This window comes from Ambystoma mexicanum, chromosome 5p (assembly GCF_040938575.1).
Source record: "Ambystoma mexicanum isolate Mex_15411 chromosome 5p, UKY_AmexF1_1, whole genome shotgun sequence".
In the NCBI taxonomy this organism is placed as follows: Eukaryota; Metazoa; Chordata; class Amphibia; order Caudata; family Ambystomatidae; genus Ambystoma; species Ambystoma mexicanum.
In genome coordinates this window covers 77003407-77028783 of record NC_090930.1, presented here as the reverse complement: position 1 = coordinate 77028783, position 25377 = coordinate 77003407, and the positions used below count along the sequence as shown (strand labels likewise).

Below are 25377 nucleotides of genomic sequence, written 5' to 3'. Positions count from 1 at the left end.
ATCCTATTAGAGATCTGAGTGCAATAAAAATAAGATCTAGTAGCAACTTGTCTGCAACTAAGATTAATGGCGTTAGGAAACTTCAGTTCCCCTATTCAATACATTATGCAGCGCCATTAGTAACTATAATTGCACAAGTTCCCGTTAATTCTGACACCACAAATGAAGATGTCCACTCTCGTTACGCAGTGGAAAAATACAAACATAATTGGACAAAGGATTAACCCGAACACAAGTTTAATGGTTAGAAGAGCTAACTGGGAAGGGCTTAATTAAATGCTTGAGTTGAAATGTTGCTAGTGGATGGTTTAAAGGCAAAGGAAATAGAATCCATGATTCCTGACTGTAATGCAATCTATGTGCAGAAAACCTGTGCTCTGACTCCCTGGAAATAGGACGGCAATGGTACTGTTATTAATTCAGCTTAAAAAAACCTCTCGTGGGCGTAATTAGGGGGGGGGTCATGCTTATAATGGATGCTTCTCCATTTAAATCATGTGAGGTCACTCAAAATAAGAATACAGTGCAAGTGATCAAGGCATATGACAAATAATCATTTATTTGGGATGATTAATTGCTTTATTTCTCTGGAAAAAAACAAAAGATTACTTTGGGGAAAATGTTAATAATATTCTCTCATTAATTATAGACCACACTAAAATGTATGATCAAGTAATTTTGCTAGGAGGAGATTTTAATGCGAGAATGAGCGAAGACCCTTTGATGGGAGCCTTAAAATACAAGCAAAGATTTGGTACATAGTATTGCCCCACTGACGACAAAAAATAAAAAATGAATACATCTGGATTGTTAAAATAGGATTCATGAGTCAACTAGGGGTTACAACAACTGAATGAATATTCCTTAAATTACTGGCAGGATTCACCTTCAGCAATCATTGCTCTACATCAACAATAGACTATTTTATCATAAATATGTTGAGATGGTTGATAAAAAAAAGCTTAGAGATTATGAGAAGAATTGATAGCAACCACTTTCTGATTCTATTGGTGTTTAAATACCCACAAAATAACAGAACATTGGCTTGCAACTTTCCTACTATTAAAATTGTGCAATGCTCTGACTCCACCAATAGAAAAAGTTTATAATAGGGCAGAGCGAAAGTAGAACCAAAAATAATGCAGGTAATGGATAAAAATCTGAAACAAACTGAAGATTGTTAAAACTCTCTTTTGAGTGGGGAAAGTATTTTTTCTTAATTTAACATATTGATTACGAGATTTGGCAAAGCCCTGCCCAAACAGCAATGGCCTGATAGGCTATAAATCATGGTGGATTTGACACGAGTTACAAAGCTGCAATTAACCTGCTTCTGAGAAATAGAAGGCAACCCAAAAGATAATGGCAACATAAGCCTACTGAGAAAGGAATATATTCAGATGTTAACAAAAAAAGAAAAGCAAGTTTGTTTGATTCAGTGTGGGACGCTTTGGACATATAGGCAAAAGATACTAATTCTTGTGTTTTTTGGGAGCATGTTGCCAATGGCTTGAAATGTAATGAATTGAGAATGTAAGAAGTGAAAGTTACGGCAGAAGATTGGATTAGTCATTATATTAGCTATATTAGCTATATACTTAAGACCCTAATGAAGTAAGGAAGGTTAGTAGTGAATGAGAAGACTGGCTCAGGAGGAATATGCCATACACAATTATCATGTTTCACAGCAAGGAAGTAGAATGGCAGATAAGGCCATAAAAAGTAATACATTCCCAGGCCCTGATAATATTCCTGCTGATACATGAACCTAACCATCCAAATGTATGGGGATAATACCTATCTCAACTTCAAAGCTACAGAAGAACAAGATATCTCGGACATTGCTGTCTGCAAGAGGAAAATAAAGAGTTGGAAGTCTCAATATCTGATCCAGCATCAAACTTCAGAACGTGAAGTCAATTCTTACAGACTTAGAAATGTGTCAATTTTCTATGTTTTGATCTGGATGGTAAGCAGCAACTATACTTAAAATCCCAAAACATGGTAAAAGGTTTGCTCTAGAGAACTACATAATGCATGTATGTATAGAAATCTATATAGCTAGATAAAATCTCACAAACAAGCAACCGAACAGTGTACATGAGAAGGGTACAAGTAAAATCACTGGATTTGTTGAGTCGAAATTGGGGTTAGGTGGCAAGTTCCCACCTAGGATGAGGAGTAGCAAGCGGGGTGTTTTTGATGCGTAGTCTCATCACATCTTAAGGAATGTTGGTAGGGTGTTCCAAATACCAGGTGCATTATAGTAGAAGGTCAGTTTCCTTCTTTCCAGCAGCCTTTGGTTTCAAGCCTAGTAACAACCTGTCTACTGGTGTTGCATTGTCCTCTCTAGTTGCTGAGTTACAGGTCAGGATAGGGTGATGCAACCTGATTTAAAGATAATGCTGGAATGAGGATGAACCGATGAAATTACCAAAAATGGGGGTTGGAGGGTTGAATTTATTTGATGAATGATTAGGTAGGGTGAAGCATGATGGGTGACCAACAGTAGAGGGGGTGGGGACAGGTTGGATGCCTAAATGCCTGTAAGGAGTGCAAAACCATCATCTAAATGTGAGATAACTGAAGATTGCATGGCAGTTGAGAAGTCAGAGCACTGTAGATATGTAGATATTGTTGAGGGAATTCAACATTTTTTCTCAGTGTAGTAGGGCTTTAATTGGAGGACGCTGTTGATTATGAATCTGAGTGATTTCATGTGGGGTTGAATCGAGGTCAGAACATTAATGGATGTCCATGAGGTAGTTGGAGCTGTTAATATGTTGTCTAATTTGGCAATTTTGTAATCATGCCATCATGTCCTGATTTCACTCTGTGATTGGGGTTCTGATCATCTCCAGAGTTTATTATGAAACATCCTCCTCGTTGGCTTCCCAACAAATTGTAAGCTACTGATAAAAGCTGCATACCACAGACATCAGCATGTTGTATCTCTAATCAGTCGCATCCTCGAGACAAAGCGTTATCTCCCCATGGTGTTTGCCTTAAATACAAGGTAATTCTGCAAAACTGTCTGAAATACTTTACTGCCAAAACCTCAATCTTGGGCTTAGAATGGTACTTTGTAGAAAGGACCCCCTCTGCCTAGAATCTGACTGTTTACCAAAGATTTGAATTTCTCATATAGGTGAACTGTGATATTCTCTAACCTGCCTCTATTTTACAAGAAACCAATCGTGAACAGGGCCTAACCCAATATTGTATCCAGCCACAGCAGAACTAAATAAAACTGGCTGAGTCATTTATGTCATGTTTTTATATAGATTAATTTTTTGGGGACTGTATTTAGCACTTCTTTTTTCCTTAATTTTTCAAATCGCAGATGGTACCCACAATGATTACTCTGATAGCAGGTTTGTGCACACCACCATACTTATGACTGCAAACGTGCGTATGCTCTCATGCATCCCAATTAATTTGTTGTCTAATCTTCAGTATCCGCTAAGACCTCCTTATCTATCCTGGCTGTTAGCCTGCGCAACACTGCATCAATCCCTATTGGGCACTTGCCCTGTGGCTCATTCAACTCTCCAGTGACTGAGCACATCATCCTCCACTCCCAGAACCCACAAGGGAGGGCTATCACTGCTTTTTCTGGGAAACGTATGGGAATATTGGTACAAGGGTGGTAGGCTGAGGACGTTTTTCAGCAGCTTGCCCGGCCCCAACAAAGATGGCGGCCAGCTTTGCAAAACTGCCTGCTCGATAGCGACTAACAAAGACCCATAGTAAGCCCTATCTGCAGATTCTCATTTTTCCTGCTTTTTAGGAGACTGACTCCCCAGAGGTATGTCCAAGTTTAGGAACAGTCAGGAATCTGGATGTTTATTTTGCATAAAACGAAGTTTGGCAACTCCAGACATTGCCTGTCTAAGGAAGTGGCCCATTACTACTTCAGGCAGCTTGCGCCAGATATTATACACCCAGAGGCAGAAGGGGGAGAAGGTGGTTCATCTCCAAGTCACCCACTTTTTTCCTTACTGATCTTCTTATGCCAAAGTTACCCAGTTACCACTTTGAGGAAAACCATCATCTGGTGCCCTTTTCCTGGGATCTTCACTCCCTTTTTTGTCCAGTCTCAAATGAATTAAGCACAGAGGAGCTTAGAGACTATTGACCTCATCAGGGGTTGGAGGGTGCGGTAAAAATGTGGCAGTAACGATATTACCGCTGCATTACTGCTCCACCCAATCCTGAGTTTGGGGGAAACTTGGAGGCTTCACCTTCAGCTGCGAGCTGGAAGTGAATGTGCCGACTTTCTACCCATTTTTGGCACAATTACTGTGGCGCAATTACTGCAGTGGTTAATTGCATCAAAAATGCCCCATAATACCACCAGAACAAGTTGCAGTAACGATAATTGCATTGGGCGGTATTCCGGCAGATTTACCACCCAACTTCTGATAGAGCCCTATGGCTTACAGGTGACTTTCCCTAATGGCTTTGAGTCATCTTCAGAAATCTCAAACCAGTCAGGGATCTTCCAAATATTGCATCTCAGTAAAGATAAATTAAACCTTGGCTGAGCTGGTCTTGACCCTGGAGACTGTATAGATGAGCATCACCAGGTGTAGAGCAAACAACTCTGTGTCACCCAACAAGTTCAAGCAATCGAGGGCATTATTGAAACTCAACCAAGGGAAATAGCCCAAGGAATGAAGGAACCTGGTCTCCTACGGTTACCACAACAAGCGTTGCCCCAACTCCAGAGCATAGGGGCACTGTTTCAATTCCAATATAGCAATGATCCCAGGAGAGATCAAGAACTTTGAAGCAGATAATTGCAAAGGATCCCAGGCGGACGCAGACAATGCGGTTGTAGGGGGTCTTCCTCCTTGGCAGAAATGTACAGGGGGCACCAACGAGTTCCAAGGGTTCATGATACACTATTTGTTGCATTGTGTGATATGGTGACCTGATATGATATGATAGGTTATTTATACCTGGAATGAGAAGTCTGACCAGGGCTCTATAGTTTTGGCTATAAACTTTTATTTTATACAGAATGACAATCCTATCTATGCCTAACTGGCTGTGGTCTCCCTACCTTAACCAAACAAAACATTGGGTCTTTCAGGAAGTCTGTGATGTCAAAGGGTATACGTCCTGGTCCGAACATTTAAACTATCCCTACCACTAAAACACAAAAGTCCAAAAGCAAAAAACCATATCCCAGGAGAATACTTCCCTTCTCCTGGGACGAAATGTTGATGGCTAGGAGAATGGCTCATTTCTCCTAGTTTACAACCTGTTAACCAGCTCCCTGAGTTCTCAAACTATGAAAGACTAGCTAATGCTTCCTACGAAGGTATACACGCAGTGGGTGAGATGAGTACTTTGAAACCAACAATACATATTGGAATAACAAAGGATGATAAAAAGAGGAGTCTTAAGACTCTAGACCCATTTGGTGAGATGTGATCAAGTTCCGCAACAAAAGATGGTTTATCCAACCTCTGTTTGAGACCAACCAACCTCAATTCAATCAATTGTGGGAAAAGTACATCTAATTAGTGAGTCTATTGTCTCAACTTTTAAGCCAACAACGATAACCAATGAAGTCATATTTCCTTCAGATAATCACGTAGCTCTAAAGATTCATAAACCCTTTTATTGCAGGATGACCAAATTAGTCATATCCCAGACCTGCCTCCAATCATATCTCAAGGTGGGAGGGATAAATAGCCTCATCTCAGACAGTGCATTTGCCTTATTCACTGCCAATGGTATTAGAAGGGTACACATGATATGTGTGACTCTTTGCTGATTCATTGCCTATGGTAAGACAGCTATAAATGTATCAAGTCTCCCTCTAATGATGACTGAGGCACTCTTGGTAAAAAGTTCATTCAATTGCAGGCTCCCATAAAAAAATAAACAAGGATATAATTTCCCAACTATTTCCCCATAATTCAACAATAAGATATCTGCACTATCTTTCCCAAAGTGAGGGTATAGCTGCTGAGATTTCAGATACTGATACTGGCAACAATCTACAAGGAAGGAGGCTACATTTTTATTTCTTAAAAATAGAGCTTTGACTTTAAAATATAGCTATGGTTAAGTAATGTCACTGTTCTGCAGCTTTTCTCCTTACATGTTTGTTAGTAATGTTAGTGGTCTTCGTCGTTTGTGGTTCATGTGCGCCCTGATGCCTGTGGGCTACGCGTGTTATAAGCATTAAACATAAACAAAAATTAATGTAATATGCCAGGTTGCGATGTATACGCTTCACACAAAGACCCTCATTTGGAATTCTGACGATTGGATTCTGATATTAGCTATGCTGAAAATAATTTGCATTGTGTGACAAAATATCAAACTTGCATTGAGTGAAAAATAGTGGTAGTTTACTCTTTATTTTACTCGAATGTTATTCTTGAAAAAAACAAGTGAAAAAAACAGTGGCCAGCAATTCTGAAGTAGGAAGCAGGATTGAAGAAAATGGATTTTCAATTAGCAATGCAAAAAGCATACAGAGACCTTTTTCATCCTTTCTTTTAACCTAATTTTACATATGTGTCCTAATATAAGGAGTTTTCCTTTTTTTATCTACCCTGCTTTATCTGTTATTATAGAGTTATATATAGCTGTTTGTTTTGCTAGCTCTTGTGTGTCCCATTCAACTACGATATGTCAATAGGAGTTCCTAGGGGTTTCTAGTAGACACGGGTTCTCTCCTAAAATGCATATGGGGAGTAAGGCCAGTGCTTTGGCTGCTAAATAAGGAGAACATCGTCGTAACAATATAAAACCTTGTGCATATTTAAAAACAAGATCTTGAACTGCACTAACAAAGTTAAAGGAAAAGATCTAGGAAATGAACACCTCGGGAGAAAATTATAAGAGTTGAGATTAGGTTTTTTTCGCGGGCTAAATGCATATAAGATTCTGTGATGGTTGCAGGATCCCTTTAGGAAAAACAGAGGCGTGGGATCTAACCCTTTGAATGGTGAGTCTCAAGATAATCTGTGATCAATGTCTTAAATGAGGAGGTTGAATCATAGTGACATATATAAATGAGCTTATTATTTTTGTAGGTGAACTTTGATTCCAGAACTACACATTTTATGTGTTAAAATGATTGGGATGTTATAGCATCTAGCTATACATTTTTTCTCAAGATACTTATTCGTTAAAAGCTGGTGAGCATTTATTATTATCTTATTATACTAGTTATTTTAGTAACTTTAATTAATAAATAAAATTAAAAGGAATCTCTTATACAGATCAGAAAACCGAATTGTCAACTCAAGACCAAGTAAACTGAGTGATCTTTTACACTTCAAACTTGTGAATTCTAGTGATTTATATATGGGGTAAGCCTTAGTTACAGCAATATTGCATGATCAAGTACTAACAGGGGAATACAGTCATATTTGCAAATTCACACACGTTTTTTAATTTTTTAATTTTTAATTTTAATTTTGAAAATTTATATTTTGGTCTAGCTAGAATGGTTTCACAAGGTGAAAATATTGGGACTTTGTGGTTGAGAAAACTAACTGCATGTAATAAACATCTTGAATTTTAAATGCTATTTCTTCTAAATTTAGTTAAATCTGGAGTAGTTACAATGAGTGAGTTCGTTTGGGAATAATGTCTCCATATGTGTAATAGAGAATTTTTTTTGATAGAGGAACTAATTTGTGGTTTGAATTTGTGTTTTTTCTTTCATATTGATTCAAATATTTGATTATGGCAAAAAAAACTCTCTCATCTTGACCTGACATGTGGAACTATATGGTATGGTTTCCTTTTATAATTTTTCTTAATTGCTATATATTATTTGACTGTATAATTTTACACAGCCTTTAGAACGACCCAAGGTCAAAACACGTGTCGGCTGTTCTTCATTGACAAATTAAAACATTTTTTGTTGGGAATCATTACACTGATGGACTCCTTGAATTGATGTTGTTCTATTACATTAATATTATTGGACCAAAATTGATTAGAAATTTTGATAAAGTATAGGTGTGAGCGCGAGATATCTTCCCGAATCAAGATTTTATTTGTATTGTTGTTACAAACTCTGTGGGAAGTTTGAGGGCAAGATATCACTTGCTGCCGACCCATTTTTTAAGATTTTTATGGTGGTAAAAAGCGCACATAGTCTAATAGCGATCCCACAAGTACTGGTAATTTAATACATCAGATACCCTTGGGAGATGGTGAATTGGTAAGAACTGCTTTAATAATTATTTTATAAGGAATTCACTCATATCTCAATTGCACTGTATACTTTAAAAAAAGGTTCTCATAGACGTTTATTTGGGGTACTGCACTTGTGAGGAAACCCAATGTGAAAAGGATTAAGGAGCTTAAGATTAAATTAGCTCAGATACTGTAATGTCCCCCGAGAAGCACTAGTAAAGACAATCAAGGGCCCAAGATGGAAGAGGCGATCCAAATAAAAAGCAAGGCGAGGAAAGTCCACTGTGCTAAATTAAATTCAGCAGCCATGGTATTTAAAAGTAGAATAAATGAGCTATGCAGAAAAAGCAACTGCTGCAACGTGCTTAGCATTGTTTGACATACACACATCATCACACAATAATACATTTCAGGTCTCTTTACAAATTAAGGGCAAAATAAATGAAAGTTACTCACCATAGTGACTAGAGTACTCATAGTCCTCAATCCTTGTGTGCGTCCCCCAACATGGGGATGGTACCGGAGCCTTTGGCAACAAATAATTGAGCTTCCCCTTTAAATTTAGTATAGCGCGCTGGAGCGAGCCCGGGTATGGGAACGCCCTCCGAGGCCCTACCCTCTGGCGCACCACCGCAGTCCCCGTTTAACACATTGGACGGTTTAATACCTGGCTATACTTAATACTTTAACCCCTGGAATCCAACTAGGTGAAGGTGGGTGGGACGTATGGAGGAAAGGGAACTAAGGACTCGAAGTACTCCAGTCACTATGGTGAGTAACTTTAATTACTCATACGTCCTGTCCCCTTTCCTCCATCCTTGTGGGTGATTCCATCGAACAAGACCATAGGGTGGAGGTGTGACAACCTGTCTCATAACTAAGATTATGGAAAAAAGTTCTTCTGAAGCGCCTGACCGAACTCTACATCCCGCCTGGAGCTGGTATCTAGGGAATAGTGCTCAAAGAATGCAAATGGAGTGGCCCAAATAGTTGGCCTGCTGATGATATCTCAAGAAGCATGTGTCTGAAACGCGATTGCCATGGCCTTAGCTCGGACCATATGGGCATGAATCCCCTCAGGAACTGGTATACCGATAGCTGTATACGCCTGCAAGATGGCCTGGACCATCCAGCTGGCAATAAAAGCTTTGGAAGCCTTGGTGCTGGGGGACATAACCACAAACGTGATGAACAATGCCCCAGACTTTCTGAAAGATTTTGTCCGAGAGAGGTACTACTTCAGGACCCTCTTGAGGTCTAAGAAATGCAAAGCCTGTTCGACCTCCGACTTTGGGTTTGGGAAGAACAACGGCAGGCAGATCTTCCGATTCAAATCGAAAGGTGTGACCACCTTGGGCAGAACATTTTGATGGGTGCGCAAGATGACCTTTTCGTTATGAAACGTGGTGAAGGGCTCGTATGATGACAAAGCGTGCAGCTTGCTGACCCTGCGAGCCAAAGTGAACGCCAAAAGTAATACAGTCCCAAGCAGCTGAGCTGGTCCACTTCTGTATTGCTGTCCCCGTGAGGTGGACAGCTGAAATCCAAATCCCTTCCCTAAGGGCCAATTCCCAGATTGCCACCGCCTCCATGCATAGGAGGGGAGAACGGGTGTCACCCTACTTGTTCAGGTAAAACATTGTGGTGGAATTGTCAGTCCTGGCCAGAACCGATGTGTCCCTGATGAGCGTCAGAAAGGCCTTGAGAGTCAGCCCCACCGCTCATATCGAGCAGATTGATATGCAGAAATGACAACGCCCTGCACAATGTGCCATGAATGGAGTAGTGCCCCAGCCCAAAAGCGAGGAATCTTTACAGCCGGGCAAAGGGGGCTCACACTGCCACACTCCCATCCACAAACAAAGATCCGGTAGGAGGAGCAGGGGGCTTGGGATCATGTCCGACTGAGACCCTGTGTAGAGGAGGTTCCAGACATGGCCTGCACCCCTTCCCCTCATTTTGAGGTATCAGGAGCGTACTCGCCAAGGTATGTGACGTATGAAGAGCAAATTAACCTACAAAGAGCTGCACTGGGACTCTGCCCAGTATACATCAGAAGATCCATACCTGTTGAAGCACCCATAACCAGACAACCCTGGGCAGCACGGTACCCTATCAACAGCCATACCAGCCGCTGATACGAAATGAGGAGTACCTACATACGGTCCACGAAGAGACCCCAAAAGCCTTAATGGAAGGCCAGTGGAAATGCCACAAGGGCCTTAACAGACCCGTGAATGAACAAAAGCAGCTATCGAAGACAAGCACACCAGTGCGAGTAACTACGAAAATAAATGTAATGGACACAGAGAAGAGACAATGTTAAAACGTAAGGAAACTGTGCTACGAGACAAGATGGAAGCAACCGACCTGTTAAACGTGTGTAAATAGGCTTGAAACGCAAGATGCTAAGAAATCGATACTGCTTGCAATGCTTAGTAGAAGATAGAGCGGCAAGCGCCAACCATATATCTACCTCAATAAGGCACATTATACAAGTGCGACTCCATTTTGTAAAAGCAGAAATGTACCCAGGCGGGCAGAGGCCTGACAGGCCACGTTTCGTAACCCAGCCAAAGGCAAGAGAAGGAGCAGAATCGAAACTCAACAAAGAGAGGCTCATGCCTAGGAAATCGAGGTCAACCAGAGAAAGGGAGGAGAGCGTCAGCTAACAAGACTCAAACTTCAGAGCATACCAGCCTGCCTCCTGAAGGTCAAGATAAGGGGGGCCCATGCAGGTGGCGAGGCTGAAACAGAATTAAATGCACTAAAAGCTGGAAACTGAAGCAGATTCATGGTGAACTAACACGTGACCAAGTAGGCGCGAAGAAGTACCACCACCTGATGTCATCCAGGACCCGAGGATGCCACAGCTTTTCCCCGATAAGAGACTACAGTTTCGAGGCCATCCTTCGCCAACTAATTGACACATCGCCCTAAAACACTGATTGATAGAAGGGAGGCAGGGTGAAACTTGGGACACCAGGCACATGGGTGTCCATTCTGCATGCTGCTAATTAAAACGGGGATTTATGTCTAGAGGTGTAACCTGCCCAATCACAATGGACCAAGTTATCTGGAGTCCTATAGAGAGTAGAACCAATAAGACGGCATAGTTGTAGTGACGTCTATCACGCGTGATGTAGAGGGATGGGCGTAGACGCCCACTCGTTAAGAGTTATCCAATCCGCATGCACTATTATCATATACAGATATAACACCTATACTTAAGTTACCTTTCCTAACCAATTATATTGCATGACGATTTTTTATAGAATTAGACGTCAGTGATGACGAGTTTTGCCTATAACAATGACTTTTCGACTGAAGTTCAAGGAAGTCGGAGCGAGACAGGTGATCGCAATGCTGCTGATTTCCATTTGTTTCTCTGTTTGATGTACTTGTCATTAAACAGACTTCCCTTTGCCAACTTACTGAGTCGTGTTGGAGTAAGTGAATCCTGCACCCCCTGTCCTCACATGGTGCAGCTATCTTGTCTTACAAGTTCTAGAAGGTGAACGCTGACCTATGGGCCCGTCAGTGAATTCCTCTCCTCTTGAACACCTGTTTCCTGGTCCAATTAGCGACCAGGTGAAGCTGCAGCTGCCTCATCCTGAGGCGGGCGTGCTGAACCACGCGCATGCACAAAGCAATCAGTCCCAGAATGTGCTGGAACCACCATGCCATGGTGGACAAGTTGGCCAGAAAGGGCCCTATCGCTTTGAAAAGGGAGAGGAGCCTCTCTGACATGGGGAATTCACGCTGTACTGATGTGTCTCACCGCACTGCAAGAAACACCAGTACCTGGGACCAGAATCAGCTGTGAATTCTGCTGGTTGAGGGAAAAGCCCAACTGGTGAAGCACATCTGCCAGCCTATTACAGGAGAGAAACGCCACTCGGGGAGAGCTGGCCGTGACCAGCCAGTCGTCCAGATAAGGATACAAGAGGTGGCCCTCCAGGCTGGGGAGACCAGCCACCACATTCATCAGCTTTGTGAACACACAAGGGGCCAAGTTGAGGCAGAAAGGCAGCACCTTTTACTGTAAGTGGAACGCCATAACCGTGAACCGCAGAAATGCTCAATGCGGCTGGTAGATGGGGACATGAAGGTATGCATCCTTGAGGGCTAGGGAACACATCCAGTTCCCTGCACACAGAGATTCCACTATGTGCGTGGGAGTAATCATCTTGAAGCATTTGAGTGATAAAGACAGGTTGAGAAATGACAGGTCCAGGACTACCCTCAGGCAAGTCTGTTTGTTCTTGGGTACCTCAAAAATCCTAGTGTAGAAGCCGGAGCCCCTGCCTGACTGAGGAACCGGTTCCACTTCCTGTATCTCCAAAAGAAAATGAATCTCCCGTAAGAGACACAATCTGACGTAGAGGAGGCGACGATGGAAGAGGAAGAGGAAGAGGAAGACTGACGCCCGTGGAGACTATGTTTAATTGATATTTGCAGCTTACACATTGAAGACAACATCCAATTGGATGACGTGAAATCTTTGGTTAGATTAACCTGTTGATTCCACAAAATTGCTGAACGGAACACAAGGTTAGCATCTCCTTACTATTTAGTCAGTCATCATATGTCGAACTTCAAATTAAGAGTACTCTATTTTTGACAGAACTAAGTAAAATTGCTGTTTTTCCTGCTGAAAGTAAATTTCTAAATCCACAAGAATATTGTATTGTTAACTATCTATACAGTCGATGGTTGGTGAATGTATATTGAGAGATTACATTTTTTTCTTCAAGTATATGTCCAAATTGGGATATTGGTGAAACTAATAACATGGTGAAATTTCATTTGGTTTGACTTAGTGACAAAGAGATAAATATAATTATCATATCTAGAATGTATATAGACCTAGATGAAACATGTATTTAATTTTTTTTATGCATATTTTTTTTTAGAATTACTTCTTTGCCCCTGATGAAGAGTATTATCTCAAAACGAGATCGGCTTTTCTAACAACATGAATAAAAGAAGAACCTGTGATAACTACCTAACAGTTTTTTTTAATTCCTTTCTGTAAATACCTACTATAAGTTGACTTGTTATCCTATTCATCAAAAATTAGGAAAACTACCTTAAAGTTATTAGTCTGATTTTCACAGACCCCAGATATTGTGCAGGGGATGGGAGCTAATTGGCAACCTTTTCTTTCTCACAGGCCCGTGGAGACTATAGACAGGATCCAAGGACTCTTTAAGTCTTAGTTACTTACCTGTAATTGTATTTCTCCAGCGTTGGTATCTTTCATAGATTCACATGCTTGAATATTCCCCGTCGTCAGACTGGGAATCCTCGGTGATTAAAAAAATAGTTAAAATTTTAAAATATATACATTATTTCCATAGAAATATGACTGTAGATTGCCCATTAAGTACTATGAGCCATTCACTTTTGTAGTCCCTCCACCTCACTTTGGTCCTTTATGACCCTAACCAATGAGGTGGCAGGGCTTAAGCACCGCTCCAGTCAGCCATCTTCAGATTTTGAACCGTATAGACTACAGTATGATGGAAGCTAAATGCAGGAGCAGTCTCAAGGGGAAGCTGGTGGGCGCATGTGAATCTATGAAAGGTACCAATGCTGGAGAAATACAGTTACAGGTAAGTAACTTAGACTTCTCCAGCATTGGATCTTTCATATATTCAGATGCTTGAATAGAATACCAAGCAGTTAAAACATGCCCACATCATATAACATAGATATGCAGAACAAACTTCTGTGAGCCTTTGCCATACAGGAACACCAAGGTTACATATCCAGGGAAAGGCGGGAGGAAGGCTGATCCTAACTTATGCAAAGAGGTGGCGGAGCACTGCCTGGCCAACTGTAGATTCTTTGTTGGTATCTTCTGTCAGGCAGTAATGCTTGGCGAGCGTGTGCAGAGTGCTCCAGGTAGCGGCTCTGTAAATGTTCTTCAATGCTACCCCTGCGGGAAATGCCACTGAAGCTGCCCTCCCTCTGGTGGAGTGCACCGAAGGCGGTCTGGTGAGGGGGGTCGCCTTTAGATTGATGACAGTGGGTGATACATCAAGAGAACCAACGTGCCAAAGTTTGCTTTGAAATGTGTTGACCTTTAGTGCGTCCAGAGAAAGAAATGAATAATCTGTTGGAGGAGCGAAACTCAGTTATCTGTAAGTAAAACTTTAGAACCCTTGCCACATCTAATGAATGCAAACATCTTTCTGCATCAGATGTGTGATTCTGGAAGAAAGTTGATAGGACAATGCGTTCCATGAGAGTCATCTCCGACAAAACTTTGGGGTAGAATTTTGGATGGGTTCTCAGAATGACTTGGTCTTTGTGGAACAAGGTGCAAGGAGGTTCTGATGATAAAGCGTGTAACTCACTGATCCTCCTGGCAGATGTGATGGCTATCAGGAAAGCTGTTTTCCAAGATAAGAATTTCATGTCACGTTTATGAATAGGCTCGTAAGGTGGTTCCATTAGAGCTGTCAGTACCGTGTTTAGGCTCCAGGATGGTACTGATGTTAGCGTAGGTGGGAAAGTAAACATTAACCCCTTTAGGAAAATCTTAACAGCTGGTAGAGTGAGCAAAGACTTTTTCTGGGTTTGTTGTATATGCTGCTATGGCCGATAGATGTACCTTAATAGAGGATATAGATAATCCTGCTTTGGCCAAGTACAGTATGTAACGTAGCACTTGCTCGACCGATGCTGTGAGAGGGTTCACTGAGAAATAAGTCAATATCTGGGTATAGGTGATCTGAGTAGACGGAGCCATAGATGCCTTGATAATGTCCCAGCAATCTGCCGGGAGATCCAGATTCATTTGTTTTCGCTGCTCAGGAGCGAGGCCTTGAGAGATAGGCTCGCTTGGTCGTGGTGCAGGACCTTCCGGTTCTGTTGCGTCAAAAGCTCCTGATGAGCTTTGAGGTGAATCGGGGGCCAACGGGAGAGGTGTTGTATGGTTGAGTACCAGATCTGCTGGGCCCAATCCGGCGCTATCAGGATCATAGAACAATTCTGTTCCTTCAGTCTGCGTAGCACTCTCGCTATGAGAGGGATGGGGGGGAAGGCATAAAGGAATTTCCCTGTCCAATCCACTGAGAACGCATCTCCTATTGACTGATGTTCTGGGTACATGGAGGCGAATTTGTGGCATTTCTTGTTGGCTTTGGTGACAAACAGGTCGATCTGCGGATGACCCCATTTGGAAAATATTTGTTGGACTTCTTTCACGTCTAGTTCCCACTCGTGAGATGTCGTTAACTCTCTGCTAGTTTGTCCGCTAGGACGTTGTCCACTCACAGAAGATGTTCCGCTTTGATTTGGACTCTGAGGTGCAATGCCCATGCCCATAGCAGTTGAGCTTCTTGTGACGAGATCTCTGACTCGGTGCCTCCTTGTTTGTTCGTGTAATGCATGGAGGTTGTATTGTCTGTCTGGATGTTACCACCTGGCCGGCTAATACCGGGAGAAAAGCTTTCAGCCCCCACCGTATTGCCCTGAGCTCTAAGACATTGATGTTCAGTTGAGATTCCTGAGCAGACCATGTGCCCTTGGTTTCGAGGTCCTCTAGGTGAGCCCCCCAGCCCGACAGAGAAGCATCTGTCTTGAGGAGAAGGGTAAATGTTGGTGACAGGTTTTGAGGTGTATTGCACCATCGAAGTGCCTTGTGTAATGTCTGCGGTAGTTGGACGGTATCCTCCCATGAACCGAGTGCTTGTTTCCAGTGGTGTTCCAGGGCCTCCTGGATTGATCTCATGCGAAGTCTGCAATTTGGAATGAGGAATATACACGAGGACATCATGCCCTAGAGAGATTTGAAAGAGCATACCGTGGTCGCCGCTCTGTTTAGGAACCATGAAGTTAAGTGAGGAATAGCTGTTACTCTGTCCGCTGAGGGTCTTACCCTGGGGATGCAGGTGTCGAGGTCTGCACCCAGGAAGAGAACTGTCTTGCTGGGCACAGGGCAGGATTTAGTTTCATTGATTTAAAAACCTAACCATTTTAAGAGGTTTATCGTTCTCGAAACTGCCAAGCGTGTGAGGTTCTATGAGCTTGCCCTTATCAACCAGTCGTCCAAATATGGGAAGACCTCTGTTTCCGTCCTTCTGGGTTTTGCCTCTACCGGTGCAAGACACTTGGTAAAAACTCTGGTGCTGACTTTAGCCCGAACGGGAGCACACAGAATTGGAAGTGTAACTCCCCTATTGCGAACCTGAGGAACTGTCTGTCGCAGGGTGAATGGGAATGTGGAAGTAGGTGTCTTTCAAATCTAGAGTGGCCAGGAAGTCGTGTTGGATAGCCAAGGTAAGACACTTTGCATGAATATCATCTTGAATGTTATGCGCTTGATGATCTTGTTGAGCGCTTTTAGATCCAGTATATGTCTCCACTGACCGTTTTTCTTTTTGATCAGGAAGAAACAGGAGTAGAAACCTCTTCCCTTCTGTTGTTCTTGGACTGGTTCGATAGCTGATTTTAGGAGCAGTTTTCGAATTTCGGAAATAACATGTCTTAAAAGATGTACCTTGCGAGGGGTGGGAGCACAGGATGGCGTCTGCGGCGGCTGTTTTGGCCTTTGGTTTATACGTGGATGACGGAATTAACTTTGTCGTTGACAGTGCCGATGTATGCTTCATCGACGGTGGTTTTGTGGACGATGACTTCGTCTACGGTTGAGTGTGTTTCTCCGTCGATGGGATCTTTGTGGATGACAGATTCGTGGACGAGTGATGGGACTCCTTCGTCGACTAATGTTTCGTGGAGGCTGATTTGGATGATGACGATTTGGTCGTCGATGACGAGGTTTTAAGTGTCGTCGCCGTGGACGATAAGGGTTTTGTCGACGGCTTGGTCGTCGATGGGCCTCTATAACTATGGCTGCTCATAGACGGCTTATCCGTGGACGATTGCGCCCCCGGGTTTTTTTAAAACGCCTCCTTACCTTTGGAAGTTGTTTTTTCTTCAGGATGCCATTGTTTGTGATCCACAGAGCCCAAAAGGGGGTATTGCCACCTTCCTCTAAGACACTCGTTTCCACTGAAGAGGCCCTTCTCTTAGAAGCTTGTCTCTCAGATAGTTTACAAGAATGTACTGGAGCTGTTTTGGCAGATTCTTCGTCCGAAGATAGACCTTTGGCTTCTAAATGGAGAAGAGGTTTCCTGTGTCTATCCTGCAGAGTCTTGGTGGAGAAAGTCCTGCAAATGTCCCATTTATTCATATCATGAGGATACAGGCAGTTTATGCATTGCTCATGAGGATCCTTCATGTAGACTAGTTTCTTAATGCACCTCGTGCAGTCCCTGAACAGGGAAGGCTTTTTGGCAGTTGGAAGTTCAGCCATGTTATGAAGAGGATTTCACTCGACGAATTTTAGGTGAAAAATAGCGTTTTCTGAGCCCAGAAACAGAGAGCAGCAAGAGCTTGAACAGGAGATTTCAAAAAGATTTATTCTAGGTAAAACCAATATATTTAACATGAGAAAGATTACGAAAAGCTCAGAGAGCTGCAGGATTCCCTCTGTCAGACTGCAGTGAAAAATCTGAAGATGGCTGACTGGGGCGGAGCTTAAGCTCTGCCACCTCATTGGTTAGGGTCATAAAGGACCAAAGTGAGGTGGGGGGGACTACACAAGTGAATGGTTCATAGTACTTAATGGTAAATCTACAGACATATTTCTATGGAAATAATGTATATATTTTAAAATGTTTATAATTTTTTAAATCATAGAGGATTCCCAGTCTGAGGACGGGGAATATTCAAGCATCTGAATCTTTGAAAGATCCAATGCTGGAGAAATAATGCTTCCAGCTTTCCTGGAAGAGAGACAACCGGCCCTCCCACAGGTGAGCTGTGTTCCCCCGATCCTGACGTTACTGCTTCTTGGCGTCTGAGGTAGGAGCGGAGGAGGGGGAGCGGAAAAATCTATGCAAAGAACTCTGCAGCTTCCTCTCAGGCCTCTGCGCACTGCCATCTCAAAACTCCTTGAAGCCGGTGAAAGTGCAGGGTTCAAAGTCGGCCCTGCCCTGAGATTGCAGTAAGGTTTTCCGCCCGGGCTTAGTCAGGATGACCAATGACTTGATGGTTTGTGCAGAGGTCTTTTTCTTTGTCAACTCGTCATCGCAGGATAAATGAAAAAGGTCCACACCCTCAAAGGGAAGATCCAGGATCCGCTCTTGCATATCAGAGGAAAATTTAGTCACATGCATCCACAATGTTCTTCTCATCTCGACCTCCAGGCAAGCCCTCTGCTGGCTGTTTCGATGTGGGAGACCGAAGACTCCATGAGGTCCTGCGCAGCAGCCCGGGCATCCACCAGACCGGCCTTGAAGGAGACTTACCTCTCCAGGGGGAGGTCAGACATAAACTCCCTGAGCTCCCTCCACAGATTCTGGTTAGCCACGGCTAAATGGGTGTCTGCATTAGCCTGTCACAAAAGTAGCCCTTAGATGGCGTAGCATAGTTTGCCTAAAGACTCTAGGACCTTGTTCTCCTTTGAGAGACAACTGGAGGTGACTACCGAGGAGGAAGACGACGAAGATGATGGTTTAGAATAGAGCGAGGCCGCAGCCACCACTGAAGAGTGCGGCTGAGGGTGGGAGACTGGCTCCCCATCAATCAGTCTGAACCTGCTGTCTAATTTCTTGTTCATCTGGGGGTTGACCTTTGGCTTCTCCCAGACCTTTCTTGCCACCTGCGGGACATCCTTCTAGAGCGGAATGCCTGAACGGCTCACAGTGTGCTTCCCCAAAACCTCTGCTAGCACTCCTGTCTCCTGGGGAGCCTCCTCCGGCAGGGGGACCCCAACAATTCTGCAAAGCCCTGAAGGTGGTCATGAAAAGCCCTTACAGATGCTAAGGGTTCGTCGTCCTTGGTGTCGTCATCATCATTGCCATCCTCGCCCCTCTGCCTTTTTTACAGACTGACAGGAGTCTGGGTCCTGGGACACAGGTGCCAGCGGGGCTCCTCCTTGGTCTGGACCCAAAGACAGTTCCAACGGTTGTTGATGGAGAGGCTTTGGTGGTACAGCAGGAGGAGGAGGAGGACTGCATAACGGCAAGGCCTGGACCGGTGGAGGGACAGGAACTGGCACCGGGAGCGCCAGAGAAACAGGCAAAGGTTCCAGAGATGGAGGCCTAGGAGGCACGAGCTGTGGGATCACCTCTTTGACTATATCCTTGAGGAGCCCCATCATCTGCGGGGAATGCATAAGGAGGAGGAATCGGTCCTCGCAAGCCGCCAGGTCCTGAGAATGCCAGCCCTCTGCAGCACTGGGAGTCCACTCCTGGTTGAAGTACCAAGGCGCATGAGGCATGTAGCTGTAAGGCTGCAATGGATAGATGTATGTCTGAGGAGAACAACCACCTGTACCATAAATTCTGCCACCATTTCCAGAGGGAAGGGGGCTGGAGGCTTCTTGCATGGCCCACTCCATAGCGAGAGCACAGGAAGGTCCTGTTCCAAATCCAAGATGCCTGCCGGTACAGAAGGCTCCTCCACATGCTTATCCACCATCTTGGGGCCTTTTGCCATACCCTGAGCGGGAGGGCGCGAAGGCCCCATGCCACATGCTGTCTCAGACATGGTAGGAAACGCCTTGGGGCTAGAACCCAAAACAGAAGCGTCAACCTCAGTGCTCGCTCTGGAAGGCCCCAAGCCCTCAGCCTGCTGGCCGGTAGTGGAATCGCTCTGACTCATGACCTCATAGGCGGTTCCAGTAGGCTGAGCACCCTTAGCAGTCGAGCTGGTAGTCGTGCTGGATCATGCTAAGGACTGACTCTTGGATGTTGAACATGACTATCCCTTGCCCCTGGGGCCGATGAGGAGGACTAACTTGATTGTACCTCTGTGGACCGTCCAGTAGAGCTCCTGAGACCCTCGGCTTGGTAGCCAGTAGCCTTGATGGTGTTGGGTCTGCCAGCGGACCGCCCAGAAGAGCCCTAGAGCCCCTCGGCTTGGGAGCCGGTAGCCTTAGAGGCCTCAGGCCTGCCAGAACCTGAATTCAAGATACTGTACTAAACAGAGGGTCTAACTTGTCTTGACGTGGGGTCCAGGAGACAAACTCTAAGATGTCCTGTAGGAGAAGCGTGGAAGATCTCCCTCCAAAGTGACAACCGATTCTTCAATGCCCTGGTGTGAGGGAACTCATGTTTGTTTCCTTAGGTCAGTGGGATGGGGACAGGCGGATGGGCACGTCCCGTCGAAAGGTTTACAGCACTGATATGGGAGTTGGTGTTGGCTCGTCCCTCTCCTTGGGTGATCCTCTCTCTGCCTGCCACAATCTAACTTTGTGGTGGTTTTATTAGGAGTAAGGGGAGCCAATAGTGCAGACTCAGCTGGCTCTGCAGAATTGCTGCTCTGACATGGTTCCCCCTTCAAGGTAGCAGTGTGACAAGCTCTGTCTCCACGCATTCAATGCGTGTAGGGAGGGGATCTTCTTCCCGCTGTCCCAGATACCAGGATCACCTACATTGCACACTGCCTCCTTGGTGATCCCGCCTTTCATCAGCAGGGTCAGGCCCGGGACTTTGTCACAATAAGGACCATAATCAATGGACCTTTATAAGTATCTGCTGTCTCCACAATCCCCTTTCCAGGCCATGGAACATTGAAAGTCCCGGATGGCACATGCACAGCATTGCACAGGGCAGCCCTTCTACCCTTTTTAATTGTATATTTGTAACACTCCCTGCTTTCAAACAGTCACACATCCATTCACCAATCACTTCCAAAAACTGTACATATCACTTTCTTTGGCATCAGTTTGTTTCCCTATGTGAGAGAGGGTATGCCCATTGGTGGCAGTACCTGACTGATTTGCATATGGTTGGACACCTTTTGCAATGGCGCAGACCGGCTAAAAAATGGTGGTGTGGAAGGTTGCCCAGAGCAATGCCAGTGGCTTTGATTTATTCAAAACCTTCCACCCATCACTTTTTTGGTTTCATATAACGCTATGACCATATTAAGCTTCCACACAACAAATGTCACTTAATCTTCTACAAATCTTTTGCATCTGCATTTCCCTTACTTATACAAAACATTGTACACAGTGCTCCTATAAATGACCATATATGTTGTGCAGTGAGAGAAGTGCATAAATAGAAGGGGCAGTATGGATGGGCAAGTGCTCATGAGAGCTATGGTGGGGATGCCACTGGCTAACTACTGAAGCAGAGGTTCCCCAAAGGTGGGATGCATCCCTTTAACAAAGGTTTTTCTGTCAATAGGTTTTTATAAGTGAAAATGTTTCATGGTGTTACATCACTGCATATAAGTTATTAATAATTCCTCTTTTCTTATATATGAACTATCTTCATATATATGAACTATAAACCTCCTTTAAGAAACATATTTTTTGCAACATATACTAATGTCTGTCGTTATCAGCAGTGCATGCTGGGGATGCAAATCATTGGTCAATTGCCTACGGCATAAGGCTCACCACTTCAGATTGTAACCACAAGCAGAATATTTTTATCCCATTCAAACCCACCGCTTCAGCCAAGCCGCATGCCGCAAACCCCATGCCCCAATAAGAAAATTACAGTACACATTTCTCCTTGCTGACGGCCAGGCCCAGTGCCCAGACACCAATGTTATATCACTGTGTTCTGTACTTACATGTTCACACTTTCCAAAAAATAAAACACAGGACATATTTGCAAAACCATGCTTTGAAGTTCTTGCTGACCCTCCTCGTGCATATTTGCTGTATTCCCATCCAGCACTTCAACCTGTACACACAAGCAGATTTTTTTTTCCCATTCATCCCTTTCCCAATTTCAAAAAACGCTACCACATAGCAGGTCTCTTGTGGCCATGCCCACTTTAACCCCATTGCTGGTCTTTTGTGGTCATAGCCAGTAGCCAGATTGTCCGTTACATGGCCTTAGGCTATACCTCAGTCACCAAAGGTGTATCACTATTGTTTGTACCTACATAATGACACTTTTGAAAAAATAAAACACAGAGGGCCTCATTACGAGTTTGGAGGCTGCCTCCAAACCGGGCTCCATTACCGGGTTCCTGCAATGAGGAATAACCGGCTCATTCCGACATAGGAGGACCTGGTAATTCCTCCTTGCAGGAACCATTCCCCATTCTCATTTGAGCCCCCATAGGGCTCAATGGGAATGGGGATGGAGGTAACAACAGGCACATTACAAGTGTCCCGTTGTTACCTCCCTCTTCCCCTCGCGGGACCCGGAAAAGACGTCTGATCTGGGTCCCGCAAAGGGAACCTCGTAATCGGCCCTGACGGAATGAAGCGGGCCGGTCCCGTACCAGCCGCCTTCATTCAGTCAGGGCTGTAATGAGGCCCAGACACATTTGCAAAACCATGCTTTCAGGTCCTTTCCAATGCTCCTTACTCGAGTTTGCTGTAAATCCACCATGTTTTATTTTTGGAAAAGTGTCAAACTGTACGTACATAAATTAGTCATATACCTTAGCCCTCACTTGACAAACTCCATTCAATGTTGGGTCTATAATCTTTCTGAAAACCTTTGTCCACATTCGTGAAATGGCAACAAAGTTATAGGTCTTCTAACAATGTTGAGACGCCCTCTCTAATTTTGACAAAATCCCACCAACCTTGGCAAAAACATTAATATCTAGGTGTAAAATAATTTTGCATCCTTTAGTGCAGATTCGTCAAATGGCACCACATTTATAGGCCTCCCACTCTAATTTTGTTCCCTCTTGACGAAACAGCACCACACTTTGCAGAACCATTCAGAGTCAAGTCTAAAATGGTAAACCCAATAGCCATGCAGTTTCATTGAGTGGCGCCAAAGTTATAAGCCATCCAAAAACTGTTTTTCACCAACTCTGTAATGCAGAAATAGGCCCCTGACATCCAGACTGTTGGCAGACGTCAGAGTTGAAAAACACCAGGTTTTTGGGGCTTTTTAAAGCCATATCCCAGCCCATCCTCATCACTCCTCACATGTTTTATTAGTTTGACAAGTGCAATGTGTTTTTTTAATGTCTTTACTCCAATGTTCGCGGACATCGGCCAATGTCTGGGAATCCAAAATGGCAGGTGTTTCCAAAACCTGACGCAACTCATGCTTTTCACGATCCAATCAGCAGGCACGTCCGATGTCATGCGGACATCAACCGTCCTCTGGACCAATTGGAGGCCCGTCCGGGACCGAACTGGAAAGTGAGTCCGTGGACCGAATTCAGATAACACCAATTTCTTTTGACCTACTTTTTGGTCATTTTAAAAAAAAACGACTTGACGGATTTACACCAAATTTACAAAAGCACACTTTCGAGACAACGCCACTGCTCCTGCCGCAAATTTGGTGAAAATACGTCCAGCGGTTTGGGCTGTAGGTGTGAGCAAAACTTTTTTCCATTGCATCTATGGGAAAACCACAACTTTTGGGACCCCACCTATATCTTTGCCCCCAATACAAGAAACCACACCACATTTCGCAGATCCAATTTGACGGGGCCATATACTGTTCCTGCAAAGTTTCGTGAGGATTTGTCCAGGGAGGGCAAAGTTATAAGCTGCCCAAAAATATTGCTCTTCCTATGGGTGGAGCAACTTAACCATAACTACACTCCCGCTACCGCATGCCGTGTAATATATATATATATTATAGAGCAGCGATAGTTGCCCTATAGTTAAGGTGAGTCGGACCCCTAAAGGAACCCCTAAAAATTCTATTAATAACTTTTGATTCGAGTAACAGATTTGACTGAAATTTCAAAAGATACGTTAAAAATTAAGAAAGTTATTAAGATGACAAATATTTTTTTCCAAAGTTGCGGCCTACTACCCATTCATTTTCCCATAGACAAACAACGTAAATGTTTGCCAAAACACACAGCCCAAACCGTTGGAAGGATTTGGACCAAGTCTGAAAATATGTGGACAATAAGCGTTGAATCGCGATTCATGCTTGGTTTGGGATTATTGCGTGCAATAGTTGTTTAGATATTTGATGGAGAAGGGGGTGCCCTCTTCTCAAAAATGGATAGTTATATTGCCCATGGTGCATTGCAGGATCATCGTTTTCAAAAATGAAAAAAACGCCAATGCGAGAGATATTGAAGGCTATAGCCGAGGATATGGGAAAATGAAACGCAAGAAAAAAGCTATTTGCAGGTCAAAAACATGCAAATGGCATCAGGCTAGAGGTTGACAGGGGCAGGGGGCTAGAGGGCACCAAGTTAAATCTGGGAGTTGGATGGGGTCTAGGGACTGAGTTTACAACAAAAAGCTTTGCAACAAAAAGCTTTCTGTAGCCTCGGCTATAGCCGTGAATAGCCGACATCTCAAAGCAAACTGCATCACAGAAACAGCGTGTGTTGTGGGGGGAAAGGGAGGGGGGTGAGGAGGCCACCTGAGGAGTGGGGGAGCTGACACAGATAAGGGGGGCACTTGGTGAGGGCCTGTGGGGGAACAAAAGCATTTTCTTCGGCTGCTTCTCTGATATTCACGGCTAAAAAGGACTAAGGATAGTCGAGGGTAGGAGTAGCTTGATTCCCGCGGTTTCAGTTTTCTTTTTCTGTTTTTGAAAGATATTTGTACAACTGTAGTGACGTTGGGGTGAAAAATCCCTAGCCATGTGTTTTCCTAGTTTTAAATATCTCATCAGCATCTGCATATTTTTTTTAAACTGTGCTACTGTCAGTCCTTGAAAGTTTTGCACTCAGAGACAATTTCTTTGCCTTTTGCTAAATTTCTTTGCCTTTTGCTAAATTGCATTCTGGTATTTGTAGTCGCATAATAATGTAATAATGACACAGTCGTTGACATGCTACCCCCAAATCAACTAGACCAAGTAATACACCAAACAAGGATACACGTGGAATAGCATGAAAGGATGCAATATGGCTCCGAATTCTTCTTCTCAACATTCACTGAAGTATCCCCAAGGAAAAAACCTTTCTATTGATTTCACCCATTGCCCAATCTAATAACACGGTCAGAGCGAGGAATCAATTAAAAGGGTGAGTAACAATGCACATTCTCCAATCCAATGTACAAGAAAATAATAAGGTAAGTAACTATACTATTCAACCCCCTCTTTAAATCCCACTGTCGCTACACTAACCTGTAGGAGTAGTTTGTAGAGTTGAGGCAAACTGAAGATCCAGATGAATCCAAGATACAAAAACGACGACAAGGAAAGGGAAGGTTAGTAGGAAACTAATCCCGAACGGAACGAGGGCCGAGCTATAGTCGGGTAG

General features: G+C 43.7%; 1 protein-coding gene across 4 annotated transcripts in view; it reads right to left on the bottom strand.

Annotated features, from left to right (window-relative positions):
- The window catches only part of EDA (ectodysplasin A), a 2379945-nt gene that overhangs the window by 234672 nt on the left and 2119896 nt on the right, over nucleotides 1-25377 (bottom strand). The gene's annotated exons all lie outside the window — the stretch shown is intronic.